This window comes from Leuciscus leuciscus, assembly GCF_965113295.1.
Source record: "Leuciscus leuciscus genome assembly, chromosome: 12".
In the NCBI taxonomy this organism is placed as follows: Eukaryota; Metazoa; Chordata; class Actinopteri; order Cypriniformes; family Leuciscidae; genus Leuciscus; species Leuciscus leuciscus.
The window spans coordinates 25,623,452-25,650,259 of record NC_138736.1 but is presented as its reverse complement, the minus strand read 5'-3'; the positions used below and the strand labels follow the sequence as shown (position 1 = coordinate 25,650,259).

The 26,808-nt window shown below is 44.5% G+C and overlaps 1 long non-coding RNA gene across 1 annotated transcript in view; it reads left to right on the top strand.

Moving 5' to 3' along the window:
• The window catches only part of LOC309511577, a 237,481-nt gene extending 215,181 nt beyond the window's left edge, over window positions 1-22,300 (top strand). The window contains exon 6 of the long non-coding RNA XR_014210688.1: window positions 21,634-22,300. This is a non-coding gene — a long non-coding RNA (uncharacterized lncRNA). The remainder of the gene's footprint in view (window positions 1-21,633) is intronic.
• Window positions 22,301-26,808: the final 4,508 nt, after the last annotated feature.

Below are 26,808 nucleotides of genomic sequence, written 5' to 3'. Positions count from 1 at the left end.
TCCAGTTCCTGAGCCGGTGGAGTCTGTTCCAGTTCCTGAGCCGGTGGAGTCGTCTCCGCCGTGGCCGCCCGAGGGGTCGTCTCCGCCCTGGCCGCCCGAGGGGTCGTCTCCGCCCTGGCCGCCCGAGGGGTCTTCTCCGCCCTGGCCGCCCCGAGGGGTCTTCTCCGCCCTGGCCGCCCGAGGGGTCTTCTCCGCCCTGGCCGCCCGAGGGGTCTTCTCCGCCCTGGCCGCCCGAGGGGTCTTCTCCGCCCTGGCCGCCCGAGGGGTCTTCTCCGCCGTGGCCGCCCGAGGGGTCTTCTCCGCCCTGGCCGCCCGAGGGGTCGTCTCAGCCCTGGCCGCCCGAGGGGGTCGTCTCAGCCCTGGCCGCCCGAGGGGTCGTCTCCCGCCCTGGCCGCCCGAGGGGTCTTCTCCGCCCTGGCCGCCCGAGGGGTCTTCTCCGCCCTGGCCGCCCGAGGGGTCTTCTCCGCCCTGGCCGCCCGAGGGGTCTTCTCCGCCGTGGCCGCCCGAGGGGTCGTCTCCGCCGTGGCCGCCCGAGGGAGAGTCTGCTCCGCCCTGGCCGCCCGAGGGAGAGTCTGCACAGCCCTGGCCGCCCGAGGGAGAGTCTGCTCCGCCCTGGCCGCCCGAGGGAGAGTCTGCTCCGCCCTGGCCGCCCGAGGGAGAGTCTGCTCCGCCCTGGCCGCCCGAGGGAGAGTCTGCTCCGCCCTGGCCGCCCGAGGGAGAGTCTGCTCCGCCCTGGCCGCCCGATGGACTCTCTGTTCCGCCCTGGCCTCCAGAACTGTCCATTTTCCCTGCCCCACCCCGGTCTGTCTTTTCTGTTTCCCCTGTCCCACCCTGGTCTGTCCCTCCCGTCCCACCCTGGTCTGTCTTTCCTGTTCCCCCTGTCCCACACTGGTCTGTCCTTCCCGTCCCGCCCTGGTCTGTCCCTCCCGTCCCTAGTGGAGCGTCTGGTAGCCGCTCCTTTAGGAGGGGGTAATGTCACATGCCTGTCCTGTCTTGTGTAGCACATGTGGTGTTTGTGTTCCTGTCATTGTTTTGACCCCACCCTCCTTGTTATCTTATTATTGGTTTCATTTGCCCCACCTGTTGTTCCTCATTACCTGCCTGATTTGTCCCTTTTATAAGTTCCTTTGTGTTTGCAGTCTGTGTCGGATCGTTGTCTTGTACACGTCTCCCGTTTCCCCCGTGACCCGTTTGGTATGTTCACTTTTGAAGTTGTTGTTTGGTATTTTGTAATGTTTTCCCCCTCGTGGGTGTTTGTTTTACGTTGTTCTTTTGTTTATTAAAAATCCCTTTCCTCTGCACTTGAGTTTTCCTTGTTTTCTTAGTTTCCCGTGACAGTCGGAGCCACACAACTCCTTGTCTAAGCTCTTGTTCTATCCAGACTGGACTATTGTAATGCTCTCCTGGCAGGCCTTCCAGCATCAGTCAAACCTCTGCAACTGATCCAGATGCTGCAGCAAGACCTAAACTCACTGCTTCAGATCTATGTGTCTCCAGAAGCTTGTGTTCTGCAAGTGAACGGCACCTTGTGGTGCCATCATCCCAAAGAGACACAAAACCACTTTCACTGACCTTTACCTGGACTGTTCCCTGCTGGTGGGATGACCTGCCCAACTCAACACATTTTCAAGAAACTGCTAAAGATCCATCTTTTCATAAACACTTGACCCAATAATACTAAATCTTTGTTTTAATAATAAATAAATAAACTTGTGTACTGTGCTACACTAACTGGGACTTGTCACTGCACTTGTTGCTTCTTTTGTTCTCTTAATTTTTAAGTCACTTGGGATAAAATGTAATTGTAAATGTGTAAAATAAGTTATATTAGAGTATAAAGGCATACAGCAATTGCCTTTTAATGTAGATATTTTTACATGTTCTAAATTATATACTAAGATTATATTTCCTATCATTCACATATCTTGATGTTCAGTGTTTGTTTAATGAGTAATACTGTAAATGTTCAGGTATTTTGTACTTATAGGTTTAATTAATTTAACAGAAATTGACTGTACATTTGCTATTATTAAGTACTTAATTAGAGATTGGTCAAAGTTGTGAAATTGGAAATGCCTTAAAACTGTAAATATACAAACTTTGTATTTGAATTTATGTATTTAATGCATTTTATACATAACTTCATAGTTATTATACACAGAAAAACTATATATTAAAAGATAATTACTGTAGATAGACAGCATTATTATAAAATAACTTTATAAAACCCTAAATTTAAAGTTAAATGTTTTTTTTAAATGTAATTTGACATCATTTATCCGTTTTTCCACGGTTTAATAAGCCATTATCAACAGTAATGTACTGTAATTTAATAAATTTTGACTGTAAAGTCAATTCTGTATTTTCACGGTTTTTGCCTGTAATTTTGTGAAATGGTTATTTGCTGTAATTTAACGGAATCCGTCTGGAAACTTTGCTGCCAGAGATTTACCGTTTGTATACGGGATTTTTTTTTTTTTTTACAGTGTAGGCCTAGTAGCTATGGATTTAAATAATTTTACTAATATATAGTAGGTAAACATATAGGTGAACATATAGGTGCATATATAGGTGAAAATATAGGTGCATATATGTGAACATATAGGTGCATATATATGTGAACATATAGGTGCATATAGGTGAACATATAGGTGAACATATAGGTGCATATATGTGCATATATGTACATATAATATAGGAAAACGGCCAATTTTATATATGTCACATATATTAAAAACCTATATCAAAACATATATGTTTATATAGGTTCTTTCCATGTGGGGGTTAAGCGTTTTTCAACCCAAGCTGTCAAGCCTATGTCATCAGCGAGGGACCGCCATTCCAGACCGGAAGTAACCTTTCAGACTTTGATTAAAGATTACCACGGCAAACATTTTTTTTTCTGTGTCTTAACTTGCACGGATTAATTGTTCACCACAAGACTAATATGCGCTAACAAAGTAAATAGGGTCAATTTTGATTTCACGGGGACTTTAATAACAAAATAAAAAAAACTTTAGACCACCACCCTTGGTCTAAGCTTGGCCACCCCTTTGGCCACCCCTCTCACAACTGCTGTTTCTGTGTCTTTTTTTATTGACAAAAATTGCGTTTTTAAAATGCTGAACCGTCTCTTTAAGACCACAAAAAACGTGAGACTTTTCAGACGCACACTCCAACTTCACCTCAGCGCCAGGCGCAAGTCAAACGAGTGCGGAAATGTGCAAGTGCCGAATGAGCTTCAGCAGAACATCAGACAGTGATATGCACATATTAAATATAGAGTCAATCTTTCTCAACTGGTGGGTTGCAAGACCGTTTTGAGTAAGTCGAATAGTGTGCAGTCAACAACAAACATAATTCTCTTTTTTTCTGATGCTACTTTTATTTTAGAAGATGTGTGTGAAAGCTTGTGACACTTCTGTCAGATGCTGAGAAAAGGGCGTTGTCCTTATTCAGTTGGCTATCTTCGGTAAGATGAGATGTTGTCAGGCCAAATGTCAGTAAAACTAACTAACTTTTCTGTCATACGGCTGACAGCCGTTGTATTGTGCTTGTGCACATCACGCGCAGATGCGGAGTGCTGTAGCCGTAGTTCTGTCGTCAGTTAACTCATGTAAGAATCAAAAAGGCGATTTAAGCTGTCAAAACTGAATGCATGTATTTGTTATATGCGTCACATGTGTCTGGATTAAAATATTCTGCTATGTGAGATCACAATATAAGGCACAAACTGATATGTAATGTTTTAATGTCCAAATAAATGTGAGCACTGTGCATTTGTACTAGACGATAGGTGTGGTACCCATGAAAAATGAGTACACAATATGGTTGTATGAATATATACCCTTTCATATGGACATTAATGAAGGATCTTTTTTATTTTTTTTACATTTTGCATGGACACTTAGAACAGAGACTTTTATTTTGACACGGGATCGCGCTTACGGGCTATCTCTGCCAGTGTTGCCAACTTAGCGCCTTTGTCGCTATTTTTAGCGACTTTTCAGACCCCTTTAGCGACATTTTTTCAAAAAAGCGACTAGCGATAAATCTAGCTACTTTTTGGACAAACCTCAGTAACCTCCAAATGTTGCCAGCACAGTCCTGCGAGCGCGAGGTTTGCGTTCTTCTTGCCGTCACACACCTTTCTCTGCATCTACCCTGTTCAGTGAATGGCTGAGAGAGGAGCAGCAGCACGGCAGCTAACAGACGTGAATGAGCAGTGTTGTTTCCATGGACTTATCACTTCGTTTTATATTTAAAGAATTTAGTTTGACCATTTTATTTTCCTTTCTTTTCTTGTGCTTATCACTTGTAATACTCACTATCACAGTGCTTTAGTTCACCCAGTTCCCGAACTCTCTCAATTCAGATAATTTTACACATATAAAAAATAGTCATTCAATAGCTACTCATTCTATTGTCTGACAAAAAAATATAGTAAATGATAACAGCTTTATTGGACATTCGGCTATATTATATTATATTATATTATATAATTATGTTATATGAAAATACAGTATGTGAGCATGATTTTAATGAGAAAAAAACATTAGGCAGGCAGAACGCAAGTACGCTGCGATGACGTCATGAATATGCTAATTGACGTATGGCGTCATCTAGCGACATTTAGCGACTTTTATGGGAGGCGTTAGCTACTTTCCTTTGAAAATAGTTGGCAACAGTGATCTCTGCAGCCTCCGCTCATATCATACAGAGGAGCTGGCAGAGAACAGACGCGATTACCGACTCTCTTCTTCCTTTCCTGTATTTTCAGGTATATAGTAAAAATTTTCGGGGAAAACTTGATCAAATAGGGTAACATCCATTTAATTGCAATGTACGGTGAGGGCTGGTTGTGAGAATTTGATAACTTAGTTACATATGTGATTTCTAAAAGTGTTGTGTGGGACATACTGTGATAAAAACTGCTGTAAATACTTCTGTGAATGCAATATTTGAGTCTAACATGTTTATTCAGTGTCTCAGATCAAAATGTTCCATTGGGTTATGTGTAAAAGTTACTTGGTTTTGTTATATGTTGTGTGCAAAGCTCACTCTGAACTCGCGCTTGGCGCGCTTGATGGTCACGTGACCAGCTCATGCAGAAGTGTGTAATGGCGGCCTGAATAGCTGTTAATACCTTGAAATGTTGATTTTTGACAAACTAACGGTGAAACAAATGTCACAAATGCTTTAAGAGTTGAAACAGACTTAAAATATGCACTTAGGTGAATAATCAAAGTAATAACTTGATAGATTTGACTGTTGACCCATGAGAAAGTATGAAAAAAGGGTTGTTGTATGTTCAAACAGGTTAAATGAGAAAAAGACAAACAATGAAAAGAGATTATAGGAGTTTATTTTGTGGTTTAAGAAACTGGTGAATGTTGGAGATTGATTTGTTGTCAATAAATATCATACAGAGGAGCTGGCAGAGAACAGACGCGATTCCCGACTCTCTTCTTCCTTTCCTGTATTTTCAGTAATTTGTCTGCTGGGTCTCCGGAAGCGGGGCCTGCAACAGATTCTTGGGGGCTCGTCCGGGATCCACTCCATGTGACGCTAGGAGGCGGATCCAAAGATTTCCAGGACCGTGGGACCAGGCGGCGTTGGGGCTAGAGGCCGGCGGCTGCTACATCCACGGACAACGAGGCGACAAGGCGTGTGCCAGGCGATCTGATGGTGGCTGTCTTCATCCTGAGGTTGAGGCTACAACGGGAGTGCCGACAAAGCGACATAATGGCGGGTCGTGCAAGGAAACAGCTGGTGTGGGACGTAAAGAGAGATTTAATCACTTTACCTGCTGACAAACTGTTCCGCATTGCTAAGGGTATCGGGCCAGTACCTGGACACCACACAAGTGAACTGGATCTGGAGGATAGTGAGGTTTGTTTCAAGTATATTGACGATTACATGTCCAGTGAACCTTTGCTTGAGGCTGAGGACCAAGGGATGAGCGAACTGTTGACATTGCAAGATACTGTAAAATCAGCAAAACAGATTGGCGCTGCTGTATCTACATCTGGTGTTGATTTAAACACTCACTTTGCACATGTGTTACATCCATCCACCACTGATGACACTTACATGACTCCACCCCATGTGGCATCCGACTCAGGGGGTGTTAAGGAGGCGGAATCTGAAACAAACACAAACATACATAAAATGCTTGCAGAATATGAAGATATAAGTAGAAAAATCCGCCAGTACATGACACTTACCCAGAACACTGACTCGACTCACACTGTAGCGCAGGGGAACACCACTACAGCACATGTAAATCGTACTGAGCGACCCAAACATGTAGCTCATGATTTTACTTTTCCTACGGGGTTACAGTATATTCAGCCCCGTGAGTTTAAAATACACGGAGGTCAGATTGGGGACCACTCGTCAGACATAACGTACAACAACGTGTGCAGGCAAATAGACTGCGGTCTGAAAGAGAACTTCAGCAATGCCGACATTGTCAGAGGGGTGCTGCGAATCATCAAGCCAGGCATTTTTAAAGATATGCTGATGAACAAGGACGATATGACTGTAGCTGAGTTGAAAGGTTTCCTACAATCACACTTGGGGGACCGAAATAGCACAGAGCTGTTCCAAGAACTAATGTGCACCAAACAGAGTGAGCATGAAACCCCTCAGCAATTCCTGTACAGAGTAATGGGGCTGAAACAGAAGATACTTTTCGCAGCAAGACAAGCTGATTCAGAGAGAAAGTATAATGCAGCCACCGTGCAGGACGTGTTTTTACATACGGTGTACCAGGGCCTGAGTCACCGATGTAAAGACATTCGCAGCGAACTGAAGCCGCTGCTTGCTGACAGTAATGTGACTGATGATGCCATCCTCCGACATGTAATGAAAGTCACAAGCGACGAAAATGAGAGGCTGTGATGGTTGGGGCCACCAACCAGAACAAAACAGTCCACAGCGAGTAGTGCCCAAGTCCATAGTGAACCTGGCAGTGATGTGGGAGGAAGGACAGAGGCTGCTGTAAAGAAAAGCCAGAACGACCCAATCACACAACTGACTGCGAGGATCGACGCTCTAACCAACATGGTCGATACACTACAACACTCCATGGCAGCACAGGTCGAGAGGGGCTGCCACTGCTGCACCAGTCATCCAGTCTCCCACAGAGTGAGCCGGTCACGTTGCTGTCCACAGTGTACAAGAGAAGGGCGACAGGACTGTCCACATTGCTTCATTTGTGGTGAGGAAGGGCACCGGGCAGCTGGGTGTTTGAGACGACCTCAGCGGCAGGGAAATGGGAACCGGCCACTGTAGAGGGGCAACCAGTGACCGCGGAGCGAATGTCAAGTCAAGTCAAGTCAAGTTTATTTGTATAGCGCTTTTCACAATACAGATTGTATCAAAGCAGCTTCACAGTATTAAATTAAAATAATACAACAAAGTTTTTTCCAAGAGGAATTTATTGATTGATAAAATTAAATTAAATATCCCCAAAATATCCCCAACTGAGCAAGCCAAAGGCAACAGTGGCAAGGAACCGAAAAACTCTATCAAGTGACCTAATGGTGTCCTAAAACTCCATCAGGTGACCTAATGGAGAAAAAAAACCTTGGGAGAACCCAGGCTCAGTCGGGGGCCAGTTCTCCTCTGGCATTTATGAGCTAGAGGCCGGATTGTAGTGTGAACTGTAGGATTATAAGAATGCCTGGCTGAAGAGATGCGACTTTAATCTAGTTTTAAACTGGGAGAGCGAGTCTGAGCAACGAACAGTATCAGGAAGACTATTCCAGAGTTTTGGAGCCAAATGTGAAAATGCTCTCCCTCCTTTGGTGGTTCTGGATATCCTAGGTATGACCAAAAGCCTTGAATTTAGTGATCTTAAAGAGCGCGATGGATTATAGGGTGATAATCCATGCAACCTGCTCAGAGCTGGGCAGGCCCGGACACAACAATCAAAGACAAAATGACAAATCAACAGACACAAAAGTGGTGCATAGGAGCCCAGGAGCCAATGTTCTGGATCCCTGCCAGAAAAAGAATGACACAATAATTAAGCTAATTGGAAGCAAAGCATTAACCCAGTGCAACTTAAATGGACTCACTGTGAGGGCACTACTTGATACAGGTGCACAGGTCAGCATAGTGGATCGCATGTGGAAGGATAAATACCTACCCAATATTGAGGTGAGGCCACTGCGAGACTTACTGGGGTGTGAAAATGACCTGGAGGTCTATGCTGTGAATGGGAATCCAATTCCATTCGACGGATGGACAATCATTACAGTTAACTTGCTAGGAAATGAGGACCCCAACCTGTCCATCAATGTCCCATTCTTAGTGAGCAAGATGCCGATTGAGAGACCACTTCTGGGCTTCAATGTAGTAGAGGAACTGATTCAGGGACAGCCTGAACGACTCATGCCAACACTTACCATGCTACTAGCTGGAGCCATTAATGTTCCTAGCGAGAAGGCACAGACCCTAGTCGAGGTGATACGGACAGCAGATGAAGATGAGGAAGGGGGCCGTTTAAAGGTTGGCCATAGAGGAGTCATCATTCCGGCAGGACAGGTCGCCTGGGTTCAATGTTGAGTTTCACCAAAGTTAGCGCAGATGGACTCTGTAGTCTTGTTTGAACCACAAGAGGATAGTGCCCGCTTAAGACATTTGGATATTGGGGAGGGACTCTTGGAGGTACCAAAACAATGTAATTCATGCGTCTCCATACCCATAGGGAATAACACAGGATGTGACGTAACTCTAGACCAGGGTACACTCCTCGGAACACTGCAGCGGGTAGAGGAAATAGTTGATTCTGGACGAACAAGTGGAGCAAGGCAGATGGCGAGGGTCCAGACTGCAGCGACACAAGAGGGAGGGATGAACACAGCTGTGTGGTATCCTCCTGTTGACTTAAGACATCTGAGTGAGAGCCAACGTGAAGTCGTACAGAAGATGTTATATGAGGAGTCCGGCGCCTTCAGTAAGGGCGACGACGACATCGGACGTATCCCCAGTCTGCAGATGTCAATAATCCTTCAGGATGACATCCCTGTTCAGAGGGCGTATTCGGCAGTACCAAAACCCCTGTTCAGTGAAGTAAAAAGCTATATACAAGATCTCCTGGCTAAAGGATGGATTGTCAAGTCCAAGTCGCCATACGCAGCTCCAGTGGTTTGTGTTAGGAAAAAGGACGGCAAACTCCGGCTTTGCGTGGACTACCGTCTCCTGAATAAGAAGACTATACCTGACCGACACCCGTTACCCAGGATACAGGAGTTAATTGACACACTGGGGGGATATTCCTGGTTCAGCATCTTAGACCAGGGTAAGGCATACCACCAGGGCTTTATCGCTGAGGGTTGCAGACATTTGACAGCATTCACTACACCTTGGGGGCTGTATGAGTGGGTCCGTATCCCTTTCGGCCTGTCAAACGCACCTGCTGCTTTTCAACGTAGTATGGAGGAGATGCTTGACTCATTAAGGGATGAGTGCTGCATACCATACCTAGATGATGTCTTGTGTTATGCAAAGTCCTTTGAGGAACATGTCGAGAGCCTAAGGAGAGTATTAAAAGCCCTTCAGCGCCACGGGGTCAAGTTAAAACCTGAAAAATGTGAGCTGTTCCGTAAAGAGGTCAGGTACGTGGGGCGTCTGGTGTCGGCTGAAGGGGTGCGGGTAGATCCAAAGGACCTGGAAGCTGTCCGGTCTCTCACACGCAGGATTCCTCAGACGGTGGGGGATATACGAAGGTTATTGGGGTTTCTCAGCTACTATCGGACATTCATCCAGGATTTCTCCAGAGTCGCAAGACCCCTGTATGAATTGCTGCAGAGGAAGCCAGGGACTGAGCAGGATGTACACAGCCGAAGAAAAACTAAAGGGCCGCAAGTTCCCTCAAAGACTCCAGTGGAATGGAATCGAGACCATCAGCAGACTCTAGAGAGACTAATTAATATGCTTGAGGAACCACCAGTTCTGGCATATCCAGACTTCAATCAACCCTTTACACTCCATACCGACGCATCGGAAGAGGGTTTGGGGGCTATCCTGTACCAGAGACAGGAGGGAAAGTTGAGGGTCATCGGGTATGGGTCCAGGACACTGACGATAACTGAGAAGAACTATCGATTACACAGCGGAAAACTCGAGTTCCTGGCGTTGAAGTGGGCAGTATGTGAGAAATTCCGGGACTACCTATTCTACGCCTCACACTTCACAGTGTATACTGACAACAACCCACTGACGTACGTGATGGGCACAGCGAAGCTGAATGCGGTGGGCTATCGCTGGGTCGGGGAGCTATCCGACTTCCGGTTTGACATCAAATACCGGCCAGGCAGGGTTAACATCGATGCAGACACTCTGTCTCGTCTCCCCCTAGACATTGAAGCATTTGAGTCAGAGTGCACAAAACAGTTGCCTACCAGTGTAGTACGAGCAGCCTGGGAGGGTAGTCGCATATCAGAAGATAAGGATGTGGCCTGGATCGCTGCATTGTACCTGTCTACGGGGGGAGAGGAACTACAGCCATTTACCACTTGGTTGCCGACAATTGGACTGGAAGAGCTGGTTACCGCCCAAAAAGAGGACCCAGTGATTTCACAAGTAAGACAGTGGAAAGTGGATGGGGTCATACCAACTGAGGAAATGAGACGAAGCATGACAGGGACCAGCAGAAAGCTCATGTACGAGTGGAAAAATCTGTATCTGGAACGGGGACTTCTCTACCGAAGGGCAAGGGAAAGAACGCAACTAGTTCTACCAAACATGTATAAGAAGTTGGCCCTCGAGCACCTCCACGACCGGATGGGACATGTGGGTACGGAGAGAGTACTCAGCTTGGCAAGGGATCGATTCTACTGGCCGTACATGAAGAATGAGATAGAGGGGTACGTGACCAGGAGGTGCCCATGCATAAAGCAGAAGAAACCCACCGCACACGTCCGAGCGCCTATGGGCAGTATCACAACGCACTCACCTATGGAGCTGGTGTGTATAGACTACCTCCACTTGGAGCCGAGCCGAGTAGGATATGAGTATATCCTAGTGGTCATGGACCATTTCACCAGGTTCGCCCAAGCCTACCCAACAAAAAATAAGTCAGGGCGAACTGCAGCAGAACGCTTGTTCCAGGACTACATCCCACGTTTTGGATACCCGGCCAAATTGCATCACGATCAAGGCCGTGAATTCGAAAATGAACTGTTCCGGAACCTCAGACAACTTGCTAGCATCGGTCACTCCCGCACTACCCCGTACCACCCCCAAGGGAACCCAGTGGAAAGGCTCAACCGGACCCTCTTGCAGATGCTGAGGACACTAACAGACAGGGAAAAGGAGAGATGGAAGGACTACTTACCTCAAGTGGTGCACGCTTACAACTGCACACGGCACGAGTCCACAGGGTATTCTCCCTTTTACCTGTTGTATGGACGACATCCTCACCTTCCAGTGGATCTGATCTTTGGCCTGGTGGAGCAAGAGGAAGAAACAACACCAAACGGGTATGCGGAGCAGTGGGCACACAGAATGACTGAAGCATACAAAATCGCGGAAAGTCACAGCCGTCAGGCAAGCGCGAGAGGGAAAGAGCAGTATGACCGGAAAGTGAGAGGAGTTGTGCTGAAGGCAGGGGATCGAGTACTTGTTAGGAACCTCAGGGAGCGAGGAGGCCCAGGAAAGTTTCGGTCCTACTGGGAAAAAGCAATATATGTGGTAAAGGAACAATTGACCGACAACCCCATATACGTGGTATACCCTGAAAATGGTGATAGCAGAAAAACCAGGACACTACATCGAAACCTGTTGTTACTGGTGAATGACTTACCGGTGGAAGCTCCAGCAATGACACCTAGATCCACGAGGCCTGAAAGACAGAGAAAGACAGTTAGACAAGCAGTCAACAAAGAGAACGTCGGAGACGGTGACCTGACAGACTCGGATGCCGAGAGTAGAGTAGGAGGATACTGGTTGAGAGCTCCAGTCAGCTGGCCAATAGTGGGGAACAACCAACTCCCAGAACGAGCACCTGTAAGGGAAAACATTCGGTTAGTAGCTACAGATACCTACCTTGATGACGCTACATGTCCAGACAATGCTGGTGAAGGAAACTGTACGAATCCAGAAAGTGAGTCTGAGGACATAGATTGAGCCGAGGATCTGAGGATGGAAGGAGAAACCAGTGTGAGAAGGTCAGCCAGGGAGCGGAGGCCAAAACAGATTTATACATATGACATGTTGGGCCAACCTGCAATCCACCCCTACCCCACACTGAACTCAGTTACTGCCTACCCCATTCCACACATGCCTGTTTGGGGTTCACCTAATTACACCACACCTATCACCTACCCTCACTTATACTTACCTCCAGTACACACACCTTATGGGGTTGCTAATGCTGTTTATTAAGAGTGGTTGATTATGGGATTTTGCATTTCCTTTTGTCAGGGAGAGTGTGGTACCCATGAAAAATGAGTACACAATATGGTTGTATGAATATATATATACCCTTTCATATGGACATTAATGAAGGATCTTTTTTATTTATTTTTTACATTTTGCACGGACACTTAGAACAGAGACTTTTATTTTGACACGGGATCGCGCTTACGGGCTATCTCTGCAGCCTCCGCTCATATCATACAGAGGAGCTGGCAGAGAACAGACGCGATTCCCGACTCTCTTCTTCCTTTCCTGTATTTTCAGGTATATAGTACAAATTTTCGGGGAAAACTTGATCAAATAGGGTAACATCCATTTAATTGCAATGTACGGTGAGGGCTGGTTGTGAGAATTTGATAACTTAGTTACATATGTGATTTCTAAAAGTGTTGTGTGGGACATACTGTGGTAAAAACTGCTGTAAATACTTCTGTGAATGCAATATTTGAGTCTAACATGTTTATTCAGTGTCTCAGATCAAAATGTTCCATTGGGTTATGTGTAAAAGTTAATTGGTTTTGTTATATGTTGTGTGCAAAGCTCACTCTGAACTCGCGCTTGGCGCACTTGATGGTCACGTGACCAGCTCATGCAGAAGTGTGTAATGGCGGCCTGAATAGCTGTTAATACTTTGAAATGTTGATTTTTGACAAACTAACGGTGAAACAAATGTCACAAATGCTTTAAGAGTTGAAACAGACTTAAAATATGCACTTAGGTGAATAATCAAAGTAATAACTTGATAGATTTGACTGTTGACCCATGAGAAAGTATGAACTGTTGACCCATGAGAAAGTATGAAAAAAGGGTTGTTGTATGTTCAAACAGGTTAAATGAGAAAAAGACAAACAATGAAAAGAGATTATAGGAGTTTATTTTGTGGTTTAAGAAACTGGTGAATGTTGGAGATTGATTTGTTGTCAATAAATATCATACAGAGGAGCTGGCAGAGAACAGACGCGATTCCCGACTCTCTTCTTCCTTTCCTGTATTTTCAGTAATTTGTCTGCTGGGTCTCCGGAGGCGGGGCCTGCAACATAGGCATTCATTTTGCGTTAATTTGTAAAGGACAAACAAAAATGGATAATTTTTAAATCCATAAATTAACAAATTTTACATTCTGGCAACATTACATTATGAAAAACATAACATTTTACATTATGTGCTGTTGACTTCCGCCGAAAACAACAGAACTTGTGTTTTCCTTTTTAATTTAGGTATGATAGAACTGTTGCAATTATTTATTTTGACAACTAATATAGAAAGTTAACCTTTTTTTTTTTTGACAAACTCAGAATTGGTTGAAGAGTTCAATCAGTTCATTGATTATATAAAACACATTGAAGGTTGAATAATCTTTGGAATACAGTATTTATCTGCATGTTATCTCATCCATGAAGATGCAACAATGTAGAACAAGCTATTGGATATTTTGAGAACCAGAACCAAGCTAACTGAGCAAGTTGAACTTTAGCTATAGTGTGTGCCCTTTTATTACTATTTAAAGGGATAGTTCACTTTGAAATTATGTTTTTGGTATGTTTTAGCTTACCTCAAGGGCATCCAAGATGTAGGTGTCTTTTTTTCCGCAGTAGTTTCAATTTTGATATTTTTAGGTCAAACCGTTCTTGTCTGTCAGTCATATAATGCAGGTCGATGGTCACTGTCTCAAAGAGCATGCACAGAGTCCAAATTAAAACAATTCCCCGTCGTCCAAATTAAACAATTCCCCATCGTAAGTACACATTGATGGCCTAAGACACGAAACGAGCGGTTTGTGTGAGAAAACGAACAGTATTTATATAGTTTTTACCTCTTATACGCAGCCACGTCGAAGTGATCTGATCTGACGTGTGCGCAGACTGGTGCAGAGATATATACACACTAGATGTCGCCTTGTCTAAGGCAGTTTATTGGAACGAATGTCTTTAAGGCGACATCTAGTGTATATATCTATGCACCAGTCTGCGTACACGTCAGATCAGATCACTTGGACATGGCTGCGTATAAGAGGTAAAAACGATATAAATACTGTTCGTTTTCTCACACAAACCGCTCGTTTCGTGTCTTAGGCCATCAATGTGTACTTACGATGGGGAACTATCCCTTTAATTAATTTTAATATGAGGTGGTGGGTAATAATAAAAAAATATAAAATTCACTCAGTATTCCATGACTCCTATTTCACTACTATCTCAATTACAATTAAGTACAAATGAACTTTATTCAGTTGTGTAGGCACAAAAACAGTCCAATACATTATCAAATTATTTTTTATGATAAGATAATTAAGATTTCTGTGCCACCCCAGACTGGTTGCTGGCCCTTGCCTGGCCACCCCTATGAAAAAATCCTGGCTCCGCCACTGCCTAGGCTAGTAGTGTAATCTAGACAGACACTGTTACTAAAAAAAGGTTTGAAATTTTCTTTGTTTAATTTGCACACTGAATATGGGTTGGAGCTTTTAATTTTGAACTCTCAAAGTGCACCAAATTGATGAATTCAACATTAAAAAGCTCAAAATTTTCTTACGGGGGAGCGTGCCCCCGAACCCCCCTAGAGGGACAGGGGTCCACTCAGCAGTGGATTCATCACTGTGAAGTATAGTTCAATTATATTAAGAAATAACTATTTTGTACTGTCTGTTAACTATCACATTACTTGGCACAGTTATTTTTTTCTTTGTTTGTTGTTGTTGTTGTTGTTTTTGGGTGGGGGGAAGCAATTCATTGTTGCTGCATACCCCTCTGACACTGGGTAGTTGCGCCCCTGAGTATTGGTAAGAGTAGTAATACCGTTAAAACCTTAACGATACCCATCTCTATTGGCAGCAATGAATTACAAGTTATGGCCAATTTAACTGTGATTAGATTCAGTAAACGTATGCCATGTTGCCACCCCTCAAAAATTCCTGCCCCCCTCTCGCCACCCCATAAATATTTTTCTAGATCCGCCCCTGCTATGGAGCCAGAATTGGCTATTGTCATTTTTGTTTAATATTTTACTGGAGGACATGGTGAGGATGTTTCAGCCCCGGCGCTGCCGGATCATGTATTTTCGGTTTAGCCCGGTTTGAATATAAAACCCAATTGAATATAAAAAAGTCCAGTATTTCTCGCGCTCGTCATCGGCAGCTGTCACGGTTGCCAGGCGACAAGAACAATCCTCCGCAGGCTAGACCGGTCCGAGCGCTTCAGATGCGCCCTTTGATATGGGACATATCAAACTTATATGAGACTTTAATTTTCAAACTGATATGGGACTTTAATTTTCGGAACTGCATGTTTCATTAAATATTCACGTACAAATGTGAAGTAACCTACTGAAGTACCTTTTTTCCCTCACATATGCTTTTACATTAAACTACACAAAAGTATATAATGTAACAACCTTGAAAATATTCAGAAGTAAAATGCAGGAGTAGCATAATATAAATACAAAACTATAATAAAAACCCTGACAATGAGTTTTTTCCCCTGCAGAATACATACCTCTAGTTTTACTCTTGATACTAAAAACTTATTAAAAGTACTTTTTTCAGAAATTACTCTTTTTGAAAGTCTAATTATTATTCTAATAAATTCTAATAAAAGTCTACTTTTTTTTCTTATTTTATGTAATGTTTGTTGATTTTGATATGCTTAACGTATGTTGTTAATAGTTGGAAAAAGTACTTTAATGTAGCCCGTGGAACAAATGATTTTCATTTACCAATTTTATAAAAAAAAAAAAAAAAGGTATACAAGAGTTTGTTTCATATAGAAATTTTGACTGTCAAAAAAATAAACAATGTCCAGAACAATTCATTCTCTTTTATTTACACATTTAAAGTTACATAAAAATAATGTACAGATTTTCTTTCCTTTTGTGATGAAATAACAGGAGGATGCAAGATGCAAGTAAAAGTCAGTTTATTATAAATAGTCAGATGTAGACACAGGTCGGGGACAAACACTCAGGTGGCGATGAAGCAGGGACGAGATGGCGATCCGGTGGTGGTGCGGTGATCTGCGTGCTCGAGTGACAAACCAGGAACCGTGGAACATCCAGACGACACGAAGAAACTGACGAAATCCAGACGAAGAACTTTTGCAGACGAGGCACAGGAACAGGACACACACCGAGGAATAACCACAACGATCTGACAACATGAGAGGGAAATTACTGGGCATATAAAGGGAACTGGGATTGATGACAGCTGGAGACACTAATCAACACAACGAGTAACCACGCCCACACAATTACACTCACACAGACACATCAGCATGAGACAGCCGATTCATGAACCGTGACAGTACCCCCCTGATTGTAATCATCGATATGGGAGTGATCCAGAATGTCTCTAGCAGGTACCCAACTTCTCTCCTCCGGACCGTAACCCTCCCAGTCCACCAAGTACTGAAATCCGCGTCCCCTCCGTCTTGAGTCCAGAATGCGATGTACCGAATATGTAGGTTCCCCATCTACGAGTCGCGGCGGGGGGGGAACCGGGGCAGGCGGATTAATGTGAGAATAAAACACGGGCTTGACTTTAGACACATGGAAGACGGGGTGAATTCTCCTGTACGCAGGAGGAAGTTTGAGTCGGACTGTCACCGGACTAATAATTTTGGTGACAGGAAACGGGCCAATGAATTTGGGAGCTAACTTGTTAGACACGGAGCGGAGCGGAATATTCTTGGTAGAAAGCCACACTTTTTGACCCACGACGTAAACGGGAGGCTTTGACCGCCTTCATGCGCCCCCCTGCTTGGAGTAGAGTCTCCCGGGCTCTAGTCCAAGTACGGCGGCACCTCTGGACGAATGCGTGAGCGGAGGGGACCGCGACCTCGGATTCCAGTTTTGGAAAAATTGGTGGCTGGTAACCTAAACTACACTTAAATGGCGAGAGGCCCGTGGATGACACTGGAAACGAATTGTGGGCGTACTCCACCATAGAAAGCTGTTGGCTCCAGGACGACGGATTCTTGGCAACCAAACATTGCAACATTCTCTCCAGGTCCTGATTGGCTCGTTCAGACTGGCCATTGCTCTGGGGATGATAGCCCGAGGACAGACTGACCGTGGCCCCCAGTAACTTACAAAATTCTCGCCAAAATTTGGATACGAATTGGGAACCTCTGTCAGAGACCACGTCCATCGGGAGGCCATGTAACCGAAAGACGTGATCTATGACCGTGACCGCTGTCTCCTTGGCTGAAGGTAATTTGGGCAAAGGGATGAAATGTGCCGCCTTCGAGAACCGGTCCACTACGGTTAAAACAACCGTCATGCCATTGGAGGGCGGGAGGGCGGTGACAAAATCTAAACCGATATGGGACCAGGGTCTCGAAGGGACAGGCAGCGGTCGAAGTAACCCATCTGGGGGTTGGTTAGATGTCTTACCAGTGGCACAGACTGAACAAGCCAACACAAAATCGTGAATGTCGCGAGCCATTAATGGCCACCAGAATCGTTGCTTAACTAAAAAACTGGTACGAGTCACTCCTGGATGACAAGCCACGTTGGAGCAATGACCCCATCGAATAACGTCGGACCGTAACCCCTCCGGAACAAACAAACGACCCGGTGGGCAACCAGGCGGAGGCGTTACCCCTTCTTGGGCTGTCTTGACCCTCGATTCGACCTCCCATACCAGAGTGGAGATGACAACTTTCTCAGGTAAAATACACTCGGGAGTCACCGGGCGTTCGGATGGATCAAAAATACGAGACAAAGAGTCGGGTTTGATGTTTTTGGAACCCTGGCGGTACGAGAGAACAAAATCAAAACGTCCGAAAAAAAGAGCCCACCGAGCCTGCCTGGAGTTGAGTCTTTTAGCAGATCTGATGTATTCAAGATTCTTATGATCGGTCCAAACGATAAAGGGTACCCCCGAACCCTCTAACCAATGACGCCACTCCTCCAACGCTAACTTGACTGCCAACAACTCTCTGTTACCAATGTCATAATTACGTTCGGCAGGCGAAAGTCGATGAGAAAAAAAACGCGCAGGGATGCAACTTGTCGTCTGAGGAAGCGCGTTGTGAAAGCACTGCTCCTACTCCCACCTCTGACGCGTCGACCTCCACCACGAACTGACGTGTGGGATCAGGGGTGACAAGAATGGTAGCCGAAACGAAGCGACTTTTGAGGTTGGTGAACACTGCCTCGGCAGTGTTCGACCACCTGAACGTCGTTCGGGGGGAGGTCAAGGCAGTCAGAGGTGCGACTAGTTGGCTGAAATTGCGAATGAAGCGCCGGTAAAAATTGGCGAACCCCAGAAACCGCTGTAGGGCCTTACGGGAATCTGGACTTGGCCAATCTACCACAGCCTTAACCTTGTCAGGATCCATGCGCACTCCCTCAGAGGAGATGATGTACCCTAGGAAGGGAACAGACTGTGCATGAAACGCGCATTTCTCCGCCTTGACAAAAAGCCCATTCTCTAATAATCTCTGGAGCACTCGTCTGACGTGTTGAACGTGTTCCTGGAGAGACGAAGAAAAAATCAATATGTCATCCAGGTAAACATATATGAACTGATCTACCATGTCTCTCAACACGTCATTAACGAGTGCCTGGAAAACCGCTGGGCTGTTGGAAAGCCCGAAAGGCATAACCAAATATTCAAAGTGGCCCCTAGGGGTATTAAAAGCGGTTTTCCATTCATCCCCCTTCCTGATGCGAACCAAATGATATGCTGTAACAACATTGGCTATTTGAATCATTCGTTCGTTTGTCCTGAATTAACAAATTCAGACTCTCTGTGTTTTCTAAGCACATTCCTTCCCAAAACGTTCTTTGCTAAGCTTACTAAAGCTTGTAACCTCCTGACTCCCAAATGTATATCATACGTCGGCTCCAGCTAGTCGGCGACAAATGGACTTTTACGACACTAATTGCACCTCAGAGACATTCCAAACCCCCTTCCCCTCTCTGGACCACAGAGAGATAACAAAACCTTCTCCTGCTACGTGACATCACACCCCCACACACACACAAACATCCTTTGAATTTAACTTAGAACTTAGAGATATTCTTTTTGATATACAATTCCATTATGCATGTTGATTAGTTTTGTGTTATTCTATAGTGTGATTCCCTAGTGTGTAGTTTTGAATTCTAAGTGGGTATTTTAAGAATGATACACTATATTTGTACCCTAACTCCCCCCAGACCATAAAATATTATGGTCCTAACGGAATGTCAGCAGCAAGGAATCTCACTGAGATTCTGGCAGGAGAGCAGAATTAACGTGTTCATCCTAGATATTTTATATGTATAACCATTGAAGAAATATGCAAACCTGAATGTAATTTCTCTTTTCCACGATTGTTCTTCTCTGTGATATGTTTTTGTATTCTTGTAAACCTTAAAGGAATAATGTTTCAGAGGTGCACACTGTTGCGAATTCATAGGTATATGTCATGTGGTCTTTTTAAAAGTCCAATTTTCATTCCCACTTGTAAATGCACATCACATTTTAGGTTAGTCTTATTCCCAGTTTGTTAATCGAACTTTTAATACTTATCTTACAGAGTAAGAAGGTACTTCTAGGCCGTAGCTTTTAAACATACCAAATTTGCTCTTGAATTGAACCTCCATATACCCGTAGGAAAGATATGGATACCAAATTATGATAAAATGCATTTTACTGCAGTTATAATTGTTTAACGTAGAAATGGCATGATCCTAAGACTGCCATAAAACATGCAAATCAAACTCATAGTGAGACAAAGAACTTTTCTCCCGCCTGGAATTTCGCGTTCCAATTGGCTCAAGCCCAGGGAGGAGTGAAATTCCTGTGCCCTAGAAAAGCGGTTACACTCCGCGTTCCGTTCTGTTCTGTTCTGTATTTCCTTTCGTCTTGTTTTGTTCGAGCACTTTTACGAACCCGCTTCATCAGCGAGAAGACCCATATGGCTCCCGTTGGGAGCATTCATTCACCGTTTTCGTGAATGAATTTCTCTTTTCTTTTCTTTAAGTCTTTTCTTTATTTTCGTATTCGGACTCAGCGAAGCAAACGCAGCAAGCAACTTCAACTCAAAGAAAAAGACTCTTTTGAAAATCCCGCGGCCGCGCACACCGAAGCAAGCCCTGCTTTCTTAAAGAAACACACGCAGCTGCTCTTAGGACACACGCACGAACTCGGCGTTCTTCAGCAACAAAGAGAACCATTTTGCAAGATAAGTTTATTGAACTTTTAAGGTGATTTGATTCCTTGTTGTCTCTCGAGGTTACCCTGCCTGTGACTTTGCCTAACTGTGATCGATCTTTGATCCCACATGTTAGTTTCACTTTCTCTCATCTCTCTCATTGTCCGATCTCTCTCTCCCTCTCTCTCTCTCTCTCTCTCTCTCTCTCTCTCTCTCATTTTCGTTATTCGTTTAGTCTTGTATGTGTCTTTACTGTTTGTATTGTTATATGCATACTCATGTAAATTGTAGAACTTGTATTCCTTAGTTCGATGTAGTATTAGTCAAATTATTAAAGACCCATTATATCCTAGATTGTCTCTGTATAAGTGTTCATTTTACAAGTCAATGAAATGACGATCAAGCTACGCTTTACAAATGCGCTACTGTTAAGTAACCTACATTTTATAAGAACAAGAAAGTAATTTTCTTGGCCAGAAAATATAGCTTTCTTCGAATTATAAGAAAGAGATAATTTTGTTGAGAAGTTGATGGAATTAATTTTACGACCAGTTTGCGGGACAAACAACTGTTTAATTAATACATTAATTTCCCTTAAAATTATTCTGATTAATTGATCTGAAAGAGGGACATTTTGGTATATTAATGATTGAATTATAATTCATTGTAATTGAACATTGATGTATACGAATAAGTCTAAATTTCAGCTTCAATAATTTATTAATATTGTAAGAATATAGATGAATCAACCCGATTCATAATTTTGATTCCCTATAATCATTTGAGCTAAGTCATATTCCTTACAATGCATTACGTAAGTCCAGTTTCGTGAAAATCGATGCTCCCTGCAACCTCTCGAAAGCTGAAGACATCAACAGCAAAGGATAAGAATTCTTTACCGTGATGTTGTTCAGCTCTCGGTAATCAATGCAAGGTCGCAGAGAACCATCCTTCTTTCCAACGAAAAAGAACCCCGCCCCCGCAGGAGAAGAGGAAGGCTGGATGAACCCAGAGGCTAGAGAATCAGAAATATATTTCTCCATGGCCTCCCTCTCGGGAACAGAAAGAGAGTAAAGTTTGCCCTTAGGCGGAGATTTACCTGGCAGTAGATCTATTGCACAGTCATAGGAACGATGCGGAGGGAGAGAAGCAGCACGAGACTTACTGAACACTTCCTTCAGGTCGAGGTACTCCGCGGGCACGTTAGACAAATCCGCTGCCTCACTCTGAAACACAGAACCAGACACAGAGGGACAGGCAGACACTAAACAGGACTCATGACAGTGGTTACTCCATGTGGAAACAGTGTTAGTGCACCAGTCGACACGGGGGTTGTGTCTGGACAGCCACGGGTGTCCCAAAACCACTGGTGCAAGTGGTGAGTCCATGAGTAGGAATGAAATGAGTTCTGTGTGATTGCCAGAAGTGATGAGGGTGATGCTTTCAGTAGAATGTGTAATCCGGGGAAGTTCTTGACCATTGAGTGCGTTGACAGTAATCTGGTGCGAGAGGGGAGTGATGGGGATCTGAAGCTTAAGTGCCAGTTTGAAGTCCATGAAATTACCCTCCGCTCCCGAATCCAGTAGTGCGTTGGTGCAGTGCGTCGACGTTCGCCATCTCAGTCTTACCGGGAGGAGGGTCGATGATGGTGATGAGGTCTTCTCGGCGGAGATCCCACCCGATAGTAGCCTCATACTTACTACCGGGGCTTGCTCTTTTACCGGGCAGGAGTGGATGAAATGGCCCGCTCGGCCACAGTATAGACAGAGTCCTTGGGATCTCCGCCTTTCCCTCTCCTCCCGGGAAAGCCGAGCTCTCCCCACCTGCATGGGCTCGAGGTCGAATGCGGGGCTGACCGCGCTCACACCACCGGGCTGGTGGTCCTCAGTGCTGGGCTGTGGACGGCTGGGACGCGCCAATCTGGTCACACGATTCAGTCGAGCGTCTACTCTCAGAGCAAGTTCCACCAGTCCATTAAGTGTCTCTGGTAAGTCCATGGCATAAATCTCTCTTTGAACGCGGTCAGCCAGCCCATGCAGGAACATATCCCACTGCGCCTCCTCGTTCCAACGGCACTCTGCGGCCAGGGTGCGGAACCGGATGGAAAAGTCCACCACCGAGCCATCTCCCTGTCGCAGTTCGGCGAGTAATCTGGCCGCCTCCTTACCCGCCACTGCACGATCGAACACTCTCTTCATCTCTTCGGAGAGTGCCTGGAACGAGGTGCAGCAGTCGTCCTTGTTCTCCCACACCGCCGTTCCCCAAAGCGCTGCTCTCCCTGACAGCAGGGTTAAAACAAATGCCACTTTAGCCTGTTCGCTCTGGAAAGTGCGTGGTTGTAAAGTGAAATGCATGGAACATCTCGTGAGGAACGCTCTGCAAAATTCGGGCTCGCCAGAATATCCCTCTGGTGTGGGTAGGCGTGGCTCTGGGCTCTCTGCTGCAGCCGGCGCTGGTGGTGGGGGAACGGGCGGCGTGGGGGGCGCAGTGGGAGTCCGTAAAAGTTGTACCTGTTGGGTGAGCTCGGACACCTGCTTCACGAGTGCTTGCACCGCACGACCTGTGCCCGAGATGCTCTCCTCTTGTTGGTCCATACGTGAGATACTGTAAGCGATGAATTCGTTGAGCTGGGAAGTGCTTGCTGCATCCATGGTCTGGTCAGATCGTTCTGTGATGAAATAACAGGAGGATGCAAGATGCAAGTAAAAGTCAGTTTATTATAAATAGTCAGATGTAGACACAGGTCGGAGACAAACACTCAGGTGGCGATGAAGCAGGGACGAGATGGCGATCCGGTGGTGGTGCGGTGATCTGCGTGCTCGAGTGACAAACCAGGAACCGTGGAACATCCAGACGACACGAAGAAACTGACGAAATCCAGACGAAGAACTTTTGCAGACGAGGCACAGGAACAGGACACACACCGAGGAACAACCACAACGATCTGACAACATGAGAGGGAAATTACTGGGCATATAAAGGGAACTGGGATTGATGACAGCTGGAGACACTAATCAACACAACGAGTAACCACGCCCACACAATTACACTCACACAGACACATCAGCATGAGACAGCCGATTCATGAACCGTGACACCTTTTAAAAAATAGTGAAAAAAGTTAAAGAATAGGTAGAAAAAAAAAAATTTTCAATCATTTTCTCAAGAAGAGAAAACAGCCTGTCCATCCTCTCCCTACTCTCCTCGCTTCTGCCTTGGTGCTGGTGCTGGTGCTGCTGCTGGTGCTGGCTCCTCCTCACCGTGGGCCCTGAGGACAAAAACCAGGGCCAAGTTTCAGCAGTGGGTTTCCCACTCACACCCTCACCTGTCCCAGGACACTTGCAATCCTAAGGGCAGAGCAAATGAACCATGGCTTGTTAACAACAACAGCACAATACATTTCAGCAAATACGTGTGTATTAACTTTCTTACTTTGTATTTTTTTTCTCCTGAATTGCTCTAAAAAAGCATAACACAGGGGTGCAATCTTAAGTGCATTGTTAACACTGCAAAATATGACACATCAAGACATGCATACAAAATACTTAAGAAATCATATTTCTATATACTCAAATTTGGTTAAAACCACATAGCTTTCATGACAGCACTACAAAAACACATACAAGTGAAACCCCATTGCCTTATCAACTGCTTTTCTTATTGTTGTGGGCTTTATAGGGTGAGTGATATTTCTTATAATACACAAGTGAGATCGACTAGTGCAAATATTACAAATAGGTCGTTAAACTAATATTAGCACAAGTTTTGCCTCAAACTACCTGACAAATGAAGCCACGCAATGGTGACGAAGGAGTTAAGATGAAGTTTATAATAAACTTTAACTCGGTTTCGCTAAGCTATTTGAGTAAATGAAAACATAATACTTACATTTAAATGTGAATTTGCTGTCCACCACCGATCTCTAGTCTCGACCGCCTTTAAAAATAAATAAATAAATGCTGTCGTCAACGGCGCGCAATGAGTTATGGGGTAGAATAGGGTAGGATAGGCCGCTAAGTGTTCATTTATGTATCCTTCCTTTCACGGGGAAACGAAGGACACATTTGGCGTCGCTTTTGAATCAGGGAAGCCTTCGTCGCGTCGCGATGACGCAACCGGTCTTCAAATACGGCCTTCGGAGGATGCAGAACTGAATTGGGACAGCCTTCATCGCGCCGCGGTGACGCAATCGGCCTTCAAATGCGACCTTCCAAGGATGCAGCCTTTGAATTGGGACGTCCTTCACTGCGCCGCTCTGACGCAATCGGCCTTCAAATGCGGCCAATCGGCCTTCAAATGCGGCCAATCGGCCTTCAAATACGGCCTTCGGAGGATGCAGCCTTCACATTGGGACACAGCTATTGTCAGATCGTTGTGAAGTCTCCTCGTGTTGTATCCTGTTCCTGTTTGGCGTTCTCCGTTGTTCTTCAGTCTGGCGTGTTCGTGAGTCGGTGTTCCCGTTGGTGTTGCTGTGTGTTCCTCGCTCCTGTTCTGGATTTACGTCATCTGTTTCATTCACGGAGATCACCATTCACCACCGTCATCTTCTGTGTCGCCCATCGAGGTCCCTGCGCCACTAAACTGCCACCGTGTTTGTTCTGTGTTTAATCTGACTTTGAGAATTCTAAATAAACACTTTTACTTAAAAAATAACCCAACCCTAACCACACCGCTGGGTCACTATTGGACAGAACACGCGCTGGGTTGGTTTGACCCAAGTGCTGGGTTTTACCATTTAACCCATATTTCTGGGTCATTCATTTGACCCAACCAGTGGGTGAAATTAACGCTCTTGCTGGGTTAAGTCTTACTCATGTGCTGGGTTATTTCTTGTCTCATTGCCTTAATAAAATTAGTTATATTAGTTATACAAATATTTGTTATATTACGAATGTAAAATAATTATTATCTCTGTAATACAATAAACCAGAGAGGCCACTGTATATGTGATTTCAATCTTATTTTATTTTTAAATTTTTTTATACATTTCTTTAATACTTTTCGTTATTGAATTCAAATGTTAATCAATGTCAAAGGTCTGACATGTCCCCCTCGTACGGGATTTGAAAAAAGTAATCTGTTTATGTAACTTATGTAATATTACTTGGGGGGTAGCAATCTGTCTTATTGTTGTTGTGACCACACACATGCAACATCCTTTCATTTACAAATAAAGGTAAGGTGAATACAGTGATTTATGAGTTGCAGCAAAAGTGTTGTTGTTGTTATTTTTTTTATTGGTAAATGGACTGCATTTATATAGCGCTTTCACAGACCTATGACCACCAAAGCACTTTACATAGCCTCACATTCACGGCGGTGTCAGCCGAACAAGGCGCCATCCAGCTCGTCGGTAGCAGCTGGGGTTAGGTGGCTTGCTCATAGACACCTCAACAGTTGGTCAGGTGGAACCGGGGATTGAACCACCAACCTTCTGGTTTGTAGACAACCCACATGATCCACTGAGCCACTGCCACCCCACATTATTGTATGATCCAGACTTGGATGAATTGGACTTTAACTAAAATAAAATGAAACTTCCTAGTGTTACGGACTGCTCCAAGACACAAAGTTTAGATCCAAATGCAGCTTTATTGGCTGGGGAAATCCAGAGGCGTAATCCAGTGTACAGGCTAGGGTCATACACTGGCAGGCAGTCAAAACAAAGAAAGAAACAAAACAAAGGCACATAGTGCCATAGTGCGATTTGATTAGTTATAGGCAATTTAGACTTACATTTAAATTTACACAACACATTGACTGATAGGCTAGAGACAGACAGAGTATACATATAGTGACACATTAATAGATACATAGATATAAATATATATAGACAGCTAGATTAATAGATAGATACATATATAGATAGATTTCAGATACATATATAAATACATATGTTATAGATCGATACATATATAGATAGATTATAGATACATATATAAATACATATATTATAGATCGATACATATATAGATACATAGATTATAGATACATATCTAGATACATAGATCGATTCATATATAGATAGATAGATTTGGATAGATAGATAAAATGGAGGCTCCCCAGAAGAGATGCCGTACATCAGTGGTGTGGGAGCATTTCCATTTAGAAACCCCAAATAAAGTGAGATGTGTGTATTGTGATCGGCAGCTAGCCTACTGCAACAATACATCATCCATGATGCGCCATTTGAGGAGCACTCATCCTGCCATTTTGCAGGGTGCAGAGGATGGCATTC